Source organism: Apodemus sylvaticus, chromosome 14 (genome assembly GCF_947179515.1).
Source record: "Apodemus sylvaticus chromosome 14, mApoSyl1.1, whole genome shotgun sequence".
Lineage (NCBI taxonomy): Eukaryota > Metazoa > Chordata > Mammalia > Rodentia > Muridae > Apodemus > Apodemus sylvaticus.
Window position 1 is genome coordinate 50703291 of NC_067485.1, and position 9427 is coordinate 50712717.

Sequence of the window (9427 nt, forward strand, 5' to 3'; positions counted from 1 at the left end):
CATGCAATGGAATCATGTGCACATATCCATACACAAGCATAGAGAGAGTCAACAGAGGACTAACAGCATGGAACTGGAGAAGGGAAAAAAGTGGAGGAGGAAGAGAAGAAGGAAAGGAGCAAGAAGAAATGGAAGAAGTTTTGACTAACAATAAACTCAAAGGTTCAATGCAAAACATTTTTTCCCTGTGCCTCAGTTTACTTATCTGATGGATAAGCTCAGATCAAGTCACCCAGTGGGAAATAGATCCTTAAACACTTTATAACATGGCTCCTATTCATCCAATAACTACAAAACTGCTAGGCTTATTAGCACAGACTCTTCCAGCAAAAATAAAATCATTAGTCCCTAAATGATACACCCTACAAATCATTTTTTCTAATAGAATTCAAAATATTCTGTTTGTAGTGATATAATATTTTAAAAACAACAACCGCTTTAATAGTATTTATATGTAAAAGTATTAATTCCATAAAATGCTAATGAGATGAAGAATTATCACTGAAGATTTAAGACCTAAATATTATTAAAGTAAAAAAAAAACAGCAAAAATTTCCAAAGGTATGAAAATATCTGAGAAGATTAAGGTCATGGAACTCATTCGTTCTTTGAATATGAAAGGAATAGGTGATATAAGTTTCCATTTAATTACATTTCTAAAAAGTTGATGATAGATTACACATCAGCTATTTCAAATTGCTTTCCAAAGCAAGTATTAATCTTGGGTTATGATTTTACTGTAATTGTCTTTGTTTCAAAGAGAAATTCTGTTAATCAAGTGTGAATACTATACTTATCTGTAGATGTAAGGACACATATTTAGAATATATTTAAGGGTTATTCTGGTTAACTAAAGTGGCAGTTACCCGTTCTCCTTCAAGACCCATGACTTCACTAGCCCTGGATAGTTGGCTGGTTTTCTAGTACCAGGCATGATTTCCCTCCTGTTGAGTGGATTTTGGGTCTAATTACAGAGCTTCTGCTTACCACTAAGGAATGCATGCCACTGCTGCACCCTTAGGGCTAGCTACCAAGTTGTTGTGGTTCACAAGCATCATGGAAATAGGAAAATGGGTACTCTAATTAGAGGGGGAAAATAAATACGGAAGAAGGATGGGAGAGGGTAAAATAATAGTAAGGACAGAGAGGCCCCCACAGCAACAGCTCTCTTCTTAGCCACCCCTTCTATCCACGATTGCAGGCGGCCAGAGTATCCAAGGTTCTTCATGCTAACAAGTTACAAAGAACCTTCCATATTATTTTCTTAATATCCAGTGCCTCCTTTTCCAATTTGTTCTCATGGAAAAGTTCCACATTCTCTTCTTTGTCTCCACCACTGACTCCTGGTCTTTTTTCACTATGGTCTGAACTCTTCCTTGTTGCTTTCAGGAACACCTGTTTCTGACCCTTCTGCCAGCCTGCCCTCTGTCCCTTTATGTCCTATCCTTTCTTTTCTTTTTTTCTATGCAATTCTATTTTTAGATCCTTCAATCTGGCTTCCTACTGCCAACATCAAAGACTAAAGGATTAATATCACTTCCTCTAAGCATCTCTTTGGTCTCTACCTTTGCTCTATCTTCTCTTGAGTAGCTATTTCCCTTAAATTGCCAGGGTCCTGAGAGAAAGAAAAAGAGACAGAGACACAGAGAGTCAGAGTTTCTTCTCATATCTTCATTAAAAAAAATGACTCCAGCATTGTAGGGGAGTACCAGGACAGAGAAAAGGGAGGGAGGTGATTGGAGAATGGGTGTAGAGAAGGCTTATGGGACATATGGGGAGGGGGGGAACTGGGAAAGGGGAAAGCGTTTTGGAATGTAAACAGAGAATTTAGAAAAAATATATATATATATAAAGAAACAAATCTTAAACCCAAAGACAAATATACTTTCCTGGGTTTTCTACGAAACTTTCATAGTTTTGCAGTTTGACCTATAAGCTTTCTGTACCTTTATTTTAGTATGATTAATAAACAAACAAATACCATAAACAATGACTCAAGTCTTGCCTTTCCTGAGTTTCTTTAGGAGCCCCTCACTCAGATTGTGCTCATGCACTGTATATTCTTTCCCATGGTTCAGGATTATTTATTGCAAAATTATCAAAATATGGTTTTAGTATCATAAAAATGTTTTATGTAGATTGTCAATAAATGGACCAGTATAAGTTGGAATTTGTGGAAACATTGCCTGTACTGCTTCAAGGACATGGGTCACCCCCAGTGATACTTCATGTTCATGAATTAGCGAATTGAAAAACACACATCATGGTTTCTATATCTGTACTGCAAATTTCCTCAAGAATTCTAGCATAACATTTGGGTTTTGCTATATAATTAAAAAAACAAAAAACAAAAATAATAAATTCAACTTTTTAAATTTTACAAATTGAGATAAATCTCCAGTTTTTAAAAAAAATGCCAGGCCTGGTAGTGGTGGCACATACCTTTAATCCCAGCACTCAAGAGGAAGCCAGTCCTTCTGTCTCTTCTTTGATTGGTTGATTGATTGATTGATCAACTGATTGGTTTTTCTTTTTCATATTTTTGTGGTTTTAGATGTTGAGACAAGGGCTCACTGTGTACACTAGGCTGGCCTAGAACTGAAAGAGATCTGCTTGACTCTGTGCACCTCCAAGTATTCTAATGAAAATGATTTCTTTATTCAAGTATATACACCTTTAGGAAGAATAAAACAACCAGAAAAAAATGCTTTATTTTTACAATAAATTTTGTAAATATTCTTTTATAGTTATTATTATTTTCTATATTGTTTGTTTACATTCCAAATGATTTTCCCTTTCAAGGTTCCCCACTCCCCATAAGTCCTATAAGCCCTCTTCCCTCTGCCCGTTCCCCAATCAACCTCCTCCCACTTCTCTGTCCTGGCAATCCGCTACAATGCTGCATCAAGCCTTTCCAGGGCCAGGGCCTTCTTCTTCCTTCTTCTTGGGAATCATTTGATATGTGAGTTGTGTCTTGGGTATTCAGAACTTCTGGGCAAATATCCACTTATCAGTGACTGCATTCCATGTGCGTTCTTTTGTGATTGGGTTACCTCACTTAGGATGATATTTTCCAGTTCCAACCATTTGCCTAAGAATTTTATGGCTTCATTCTTTTTAATTGCAGAGTAGTATTACATTGTGTAAATATACCACATTTTCTGTATCCATTCCTCCATTGAGGGACATCTGGGTTCTTTCCATCTTCTGGCTATTACAAACAGGGCTGCTATGAACATAATGGAGCCTGTGTCCTTATTGCATGCCAGGGGATCCTCTGGGTATATGCCCAGGAGTGGTATAGCAGGGTCCTCTGAAAGTGTCATGCCCAGTTTTCTGAGGAACAGCCAGACTGATTTCCATAGTGGTTGTACCAGCTTGCAATCCCACCAGCAGTGGAGGAGTGTTCCTCTTTCTCCACATTCTCGCCAATACCTGCTGTCTCCTGAGTTTTTAATCTTAGCCATTCTGACTGGTGTGAGATGAAATCTCAGGGTTGTTTTGATTTGCATTTCCCTAATGACTAATGATGTTGAACATTTCTTAGGTACTTCTCGGCCATCCAAAGTTCTTCAGGTGAAAATTCTTTGTTTAGCTCTATAGCCCATTTTTAATAGGGTTATTTGGTTCTCTGGGGTCTAACTTCTTGAATTCTTTGTATATATTAGATATTAGCCCTCTGTCAGATGTAGGGTTGGTGAAGATCTTTTCCCAATTTGTTGACTGCCATTTTATCCCATTGACAGTGTCCTTTGCCTTACAGAAACTTTGTAATTTTATGAGGTCCCATTTGTCAATTCTTGATCTTAGAGCATAAGTTATTATTGTTCTGTTCAGGAAAGTTTCCCCTGTGCCCATGTCCTCAAGGGTCTTCCCCAGCAAAATGTAGGGTCCTGTTTACGTATCCAGTCAGTTAGTCTGTGTCTTTTTATTGGGGCATTAAGTCCATTGATGTTAAGAGATATTAAGGAATAGTGATTGTTACTTCCTATCATTTTTGACGTTATTTTTTAAATTTGAATGCTTAACTTCTTTTGGGTTTGATGAAAGGTTACTATCTTGCTTTTTCCAGGGTGAAGTTTCCCTCCTTGTATTGGTGTTGTCCTCCTATTATCCTTTTTAGGGCTGGGTTTGTGGATAGATATTGGGTAAACTTGGTTTTGTCATGAAATATCTTAGTTTCTCCATCTATGGTGATTGAGAGTTTTGCTGGATATAGTAGTTTTGGTTGGCATTTGTGTTCTCTTAGAGTCTGCATGAGATCTGCCCAGGACCTTCTAGCCTTCATAGTCTCAGGTAAAAAGTCTGCTGTGATTCTGATAGGTCTTCCTTTATATGTTACTTGGCCTTTTTCTCTTACTGCATTTAGTATTCTTTCTTTGTTTAGAACATTTGGTGTTTTGATTATTATGTGACGGGAAGTATTTCTGTTCTGGTCCAGTCTGTTTGGAGTTCTGTAGGCCTCTTGTATATTCATGGGCATCTCTCTCTTTAGGTTAGGGAAGTTTTCTTCCATAATTTTATTGAAGATATTTGCTGGCCCTTTAAGTTGTAAATCTTCACTCTCATCTATGCCTATAATCCTTAGGTTTGGTCTTCTCATTGTGTCCTGGATTTCCTGGATATTTTGGGTTACAAGCTTTTTGCATTTTGCATTTTCTTTAACTGTTGAGTCCATGGTTTCTATGGAATCTTCAGCATCTGAGATTCTTTCTTCTATCTCTTGTATTCTGTTGTTGATATTTGCATCTCTGTCCCCTGATTTCTTCCCAAGGCTTTCTATCTCCAAAGTTGTCTCCCTTTGAGTTTTCTTAGTTGTTTCTACTTCTGATTTTAGATCCTGGATGGTTTTGCTTAGCTCCTTCACTTGCTTGTTTGTGCTTTCCTGTAATTCTTTAAAAGATTTTTGTGTTTCCTCTTTCATGACCTCAGCCTGTTGACCAAAGTTCTCCTGTATTTCTTTAAGAGATTTTTGTGTTTCGTCTTTCATGACCTCAGCCTGTTGACCAAAGTTCTCCTGTATTTCTTTAAGTGTTTTTTGCATTTCCTCCTTGTTGGCTTTTGTATTCTCCTGGATTTCTTTCAATGATTTTTGTGTTTCCCTTGCAAGGGCTTCTAACTTTTGATCCATTTTCTCCTGAATTTCTTTAAGTATGTCCTTCATGTTTTCCTGTACCAGCATCATGACCAGTGATTTTAAATCCAAATCTTGTTTTACTGGTGTGATGGGGTATCCAGGACATGTTGATAGAGGAGAATTGGGTTCAGATGTTGCCATATTGCCTTGATTTCTGTTAGTGACATTCCTGCGTTTGCCTTTTGTCATCTAGTTCTCACTGGTGTTAGTTTGTCTTGTCAGTGCTGGACTCACCAGTGCAAGCTGCCCCTTCCCAGTTGGCCTCTGGTGCACAGCTTACCTCCTGCACTGCTTGTAGACAGGGTGCTGCTGCCCAGGCTGTTCAGATCCCAAAGCAGGCACCCGAAGGCTCCCGCTGGGGTCCGCTGGATTCACTGGAGCACACTGACTTCTCCCAGCTGGCCGCCCAGAAGCCCAGCTAGCCTCTTGCAGGACCCGGAGATGTGGTGCGGCCGCCCAGGCTGATCTGGATCCAGAAGCGGAGAGAGTTGAGCTGAGGGCTTCTGCCTGAGACCTTGCCCCAGATTGTGTCTGTGGACCAGATGGAGCCAGTATGCACCCCCAGGGAGTGCTGACGGTGTATGCTGCTGTGACCTCCCCTGCGTTCTGCTCACTCCGCTGGGCAGCCGATCCCCCAATCGGGCTGGCGCACACAAGGTTAGCCTGGCCACCCAGGCCCTGAGTCCAGGCAAAAGCCTGGGAGGCCAAGGTCCAAGCAAAGTTCCCCTAGGGCTATGACTGTTAATTGGGTCCACCAGGTGACTAGGATGGCGGGCGGGCGCGCCCGCGCTCCCTGAAAGCTCCGGGAGAGTCTGCTGTGCTAACAACCTCCTGGGCGGGTTGACTCACAGATGGCCCACCAAGCCGCCCAGTTCTTGGGGTCAGTCCTGTGCCTTTTGGGGCCTAGACCCCTGCTTTGTTAGCCTCAGGCTATGCCTGTTACAGGTCTGCCCGCCAGAGCTCTCTGTCGTCCTGCAGGCAAAATGGCGGCATGCGCGCAGGCCTGGGCAAAAAACCTCCTGGCTGGGTTGGCACCCCGATGGCCCCCCGACCAGCCCAGGGCCTGGGTGCAGGCCAACGCCCGTCGGGCTCAGACCACCGCGGTGTTGGCCTCGGATTATGTTTGTGTACCTCAGTCTGTCTGATCCCTGGAGTCCAAAACCATGATGGATGCACCTCTCCTGATTGGTGGGAGGCCGAGTTCTGAAGTGGCTTCCATGCAGGAAAGGCCCCGCACAACCGCAGCTGCTTGCCGCCCGGCTGGTCAGCGAAGGTCAGTGGTCGTGGGCGCAGGGCCTAACTGGACCCTGTGTCGCCTTGGTTCCACTGCTGATGGCCCTTCAGCTGGACCAGCCACTGCTGCACTGCAGCCGCCGCCGCTGCTGCCGCCGCCGCCAGTTGAGAATTGCTCTTTTTAACTCTATGAAGAACTGATTTGGGATTTTGATGGGGATTGCATTGAATCTGTATATTGCTTTAGGCAAGATGGCTATTTTTACTATATTAATCCTGCCAATGCATGAGCATGGAAGATTTTTCCATTTTCTGAGGTCTTCTTTGATTCCCTTCTTCAGAGACCTGAAGTTCTTGTCATACAGATCTTTCACTTGTTTGGTTAGAGTCACTCCAAGATATTTTATATTGTTTGTGGCTATTGTGAAGGGTGTCATTTCCCTAATTTCTTTCTCAGCCTGCTTATCCTTTGAGTATAGGAAGGCTACTGATTTGCTTGAGTTGATTTTATAATCAGCCATTTTGCTGGAGTTGTTTATCAGCTGTAGGATTTCTCTGGTGGAGTTTAAGTATGCTATCATATCATCTGAAAATAGAGATAGTTTGACTTCTTACTTTCCAATTTGTATCTCTTTGACCTCCTTATGTTGTCTAATTGCTCTAGCTAGGACTTCAAGTACTCTGTTGAAAAGAGAGAGGGGGCAGCCTTGTCTAATCCCTGATTTTAGTAGGATTGCTTCAAGTTTCTCTCCATTTAATTTGATGTTGGCCACCGGTTTGCTGTATATTGCTTTTACTATGTTTAAGTATGGGCCTTGAATTCCTGTTCTTTCCAAGACTTTTAGCATGCAAGGATGCTGAATTTTGTCAATTTGTCTAAGGAAATGACCATGTGTTTTTTTTTTCTTTTGAGTATTTTTATGTAGTGGAATATATTGATGGATTTCCAAATATTGAACCATCCCTGCATCCCTGGGATGAAGCCTGCTTGATCATGGTGAATGATCATTTGCTGTGTTCTTGGATTCGGTTGGCAAGAATTTTATTGAGTATTTTTGCATCAATATCCATAAGGAGAATTGGCCTGAACTTCTCTTTCTTTGTTGGATCTTTGTGTGGTTTTGGTATCAGAGTAATTGTGGCTTTGTAGAATGAGTTGGGTAGTGTTCCTTCTGTTTCTTTTTTTGTGGAATAGTTTGAAGAGTATTGGTGTTAGGTCTTTGAAAGTCTGATAGAATTCTGCACTAAAACCATCTGGTCCTTTGCTTTTTTTGGTTAGACGACTGTCTATGAACCTTTTTTATTTCTTTATGGATTATGAGACTGTTTAGATGATCTATTTCATCCCATTTAATTTTGGTATTTGGTATCTCTCTAGGAAATTGTCCATTTCCTCCAAATTTTCCAGTTGCATTGATTACAATAAAGAATTATTTCCCACAGTTTTTTAAGGAAAACTATGCAATTACCTTTTAGCTTTGCAGTAAAATATACATGTATATTCCCATTCTAACAATATCAGTATATGAAGATGTACTTAGAAAAAGTAGAAAATATTTTGCCTCAGTGGAGCATTCATGTGCTTTCCTCATTGTACACTCATCAGCGCTGAATATACAATAAATAAATACACTAGACTTTTAAAAAATTTTAGTAGATAAGCACACATATTTCAGAAAGTTTCCTGTTTTCACATTTTTTCATCAGAAAGGTTTTTCTAGGTTCTGAGACAGAGGAAATTGGGAAGCATATTATCTATGCCCTACTTGAAATCTTGAGACCTGGCATCACGTCCTAGGGGAAATCTCTATGCTCCTCTTCCTTCAGAATTATTGGGAAAAAAGAAAGTCAATTTTTTGAAACACTAAAGTATGGACTCATGAAAGAAAGAAGCAAATATCCATCCTTCATCTCAAACTAAAGTGCCAGGAAACAGAGACACATACAAAAGCATGCCATAGTTCCTGGACTCTGTCTAGAGATAGACAGGAAGAAAGAACTTTAATCTGCCTAAAATGATTTCTAGATCCTCTGGAAAGAAGTAAATACAATTTCCTCCAGAGCAAAATCATTTCAGTGGGTTGTAGTACAATTTCCTTTGAAAAGCCTGTTCATACACCAAATAAATTTAATATGTCAACACAGGTAGCACAGAAAAATTCTTCGTTATCTTTTTAAGCTAAATTTTTTGCATGTAAATTATTTTGATGCTTTCCCCTCCTTTAATATGCCCCTATCTTCCTAATCTACTTACCTACTCAACTTTATATTCTTGTTTTGTCCATCTTTAAAATGAACAAATAAACAAACAATGACAAGACAAGAAAAGCACAAAACAAAATCCCACCAAAAAATTAAGCAAAGTAAGAAAGAAAGTTTATGAAAATACTATTGAGTTTATTTTGTGACCAATTATTTCTGTTCATAGGGCCTGCTTTGAAGTTTGGTTAATACTCCCAAAATGAATCCATTGGAGGAAACTTATTTTTCTTTTGTCAGATTCTACTGCAGACAGCTTTTTGGCTAATGGTAGAACTCTGGGTCCACTCTCTATATCAGTACTGGAACCCCATCTGACTTGAGCTTGTGCTGGCTTTGTATGTGCTACCATAATTTCTGTGCATCATCGCTACTGTGTCTGGAACATACTATCTGTTTGAAGTCATCTGCCATCTCTAGATATTACAACCTTTTGGTTCCTCCTCCACATAGATTCCTGAGCCTTGAGGTGAGAGCTTTGATAAAAAAGACATCTCATTTAGGACTGAGTACCTCAAAGTCTTTCACTTGCCACACATCATCCACTTGAGTGTCTCTGTTTTAGTTCCATTTACTGCAGGAAGAAGATTCTCTGATAAGGACTGAGAAAGGCACTGATCTCTGGATATAGCAGCATGTCATTAGGATTTATTTTATTGCTATATTCCTTTAGCAGAATAATAGCATTAGGTTTTCTTCTAGGCCTATGGCCTATCTAGTCTCAGGTTCTTGGCCACTTTAGCAGTATCAGGCATGGGCTCCATTTCATGGAGTGGGCCTTAAATCCAATCAGAAAGT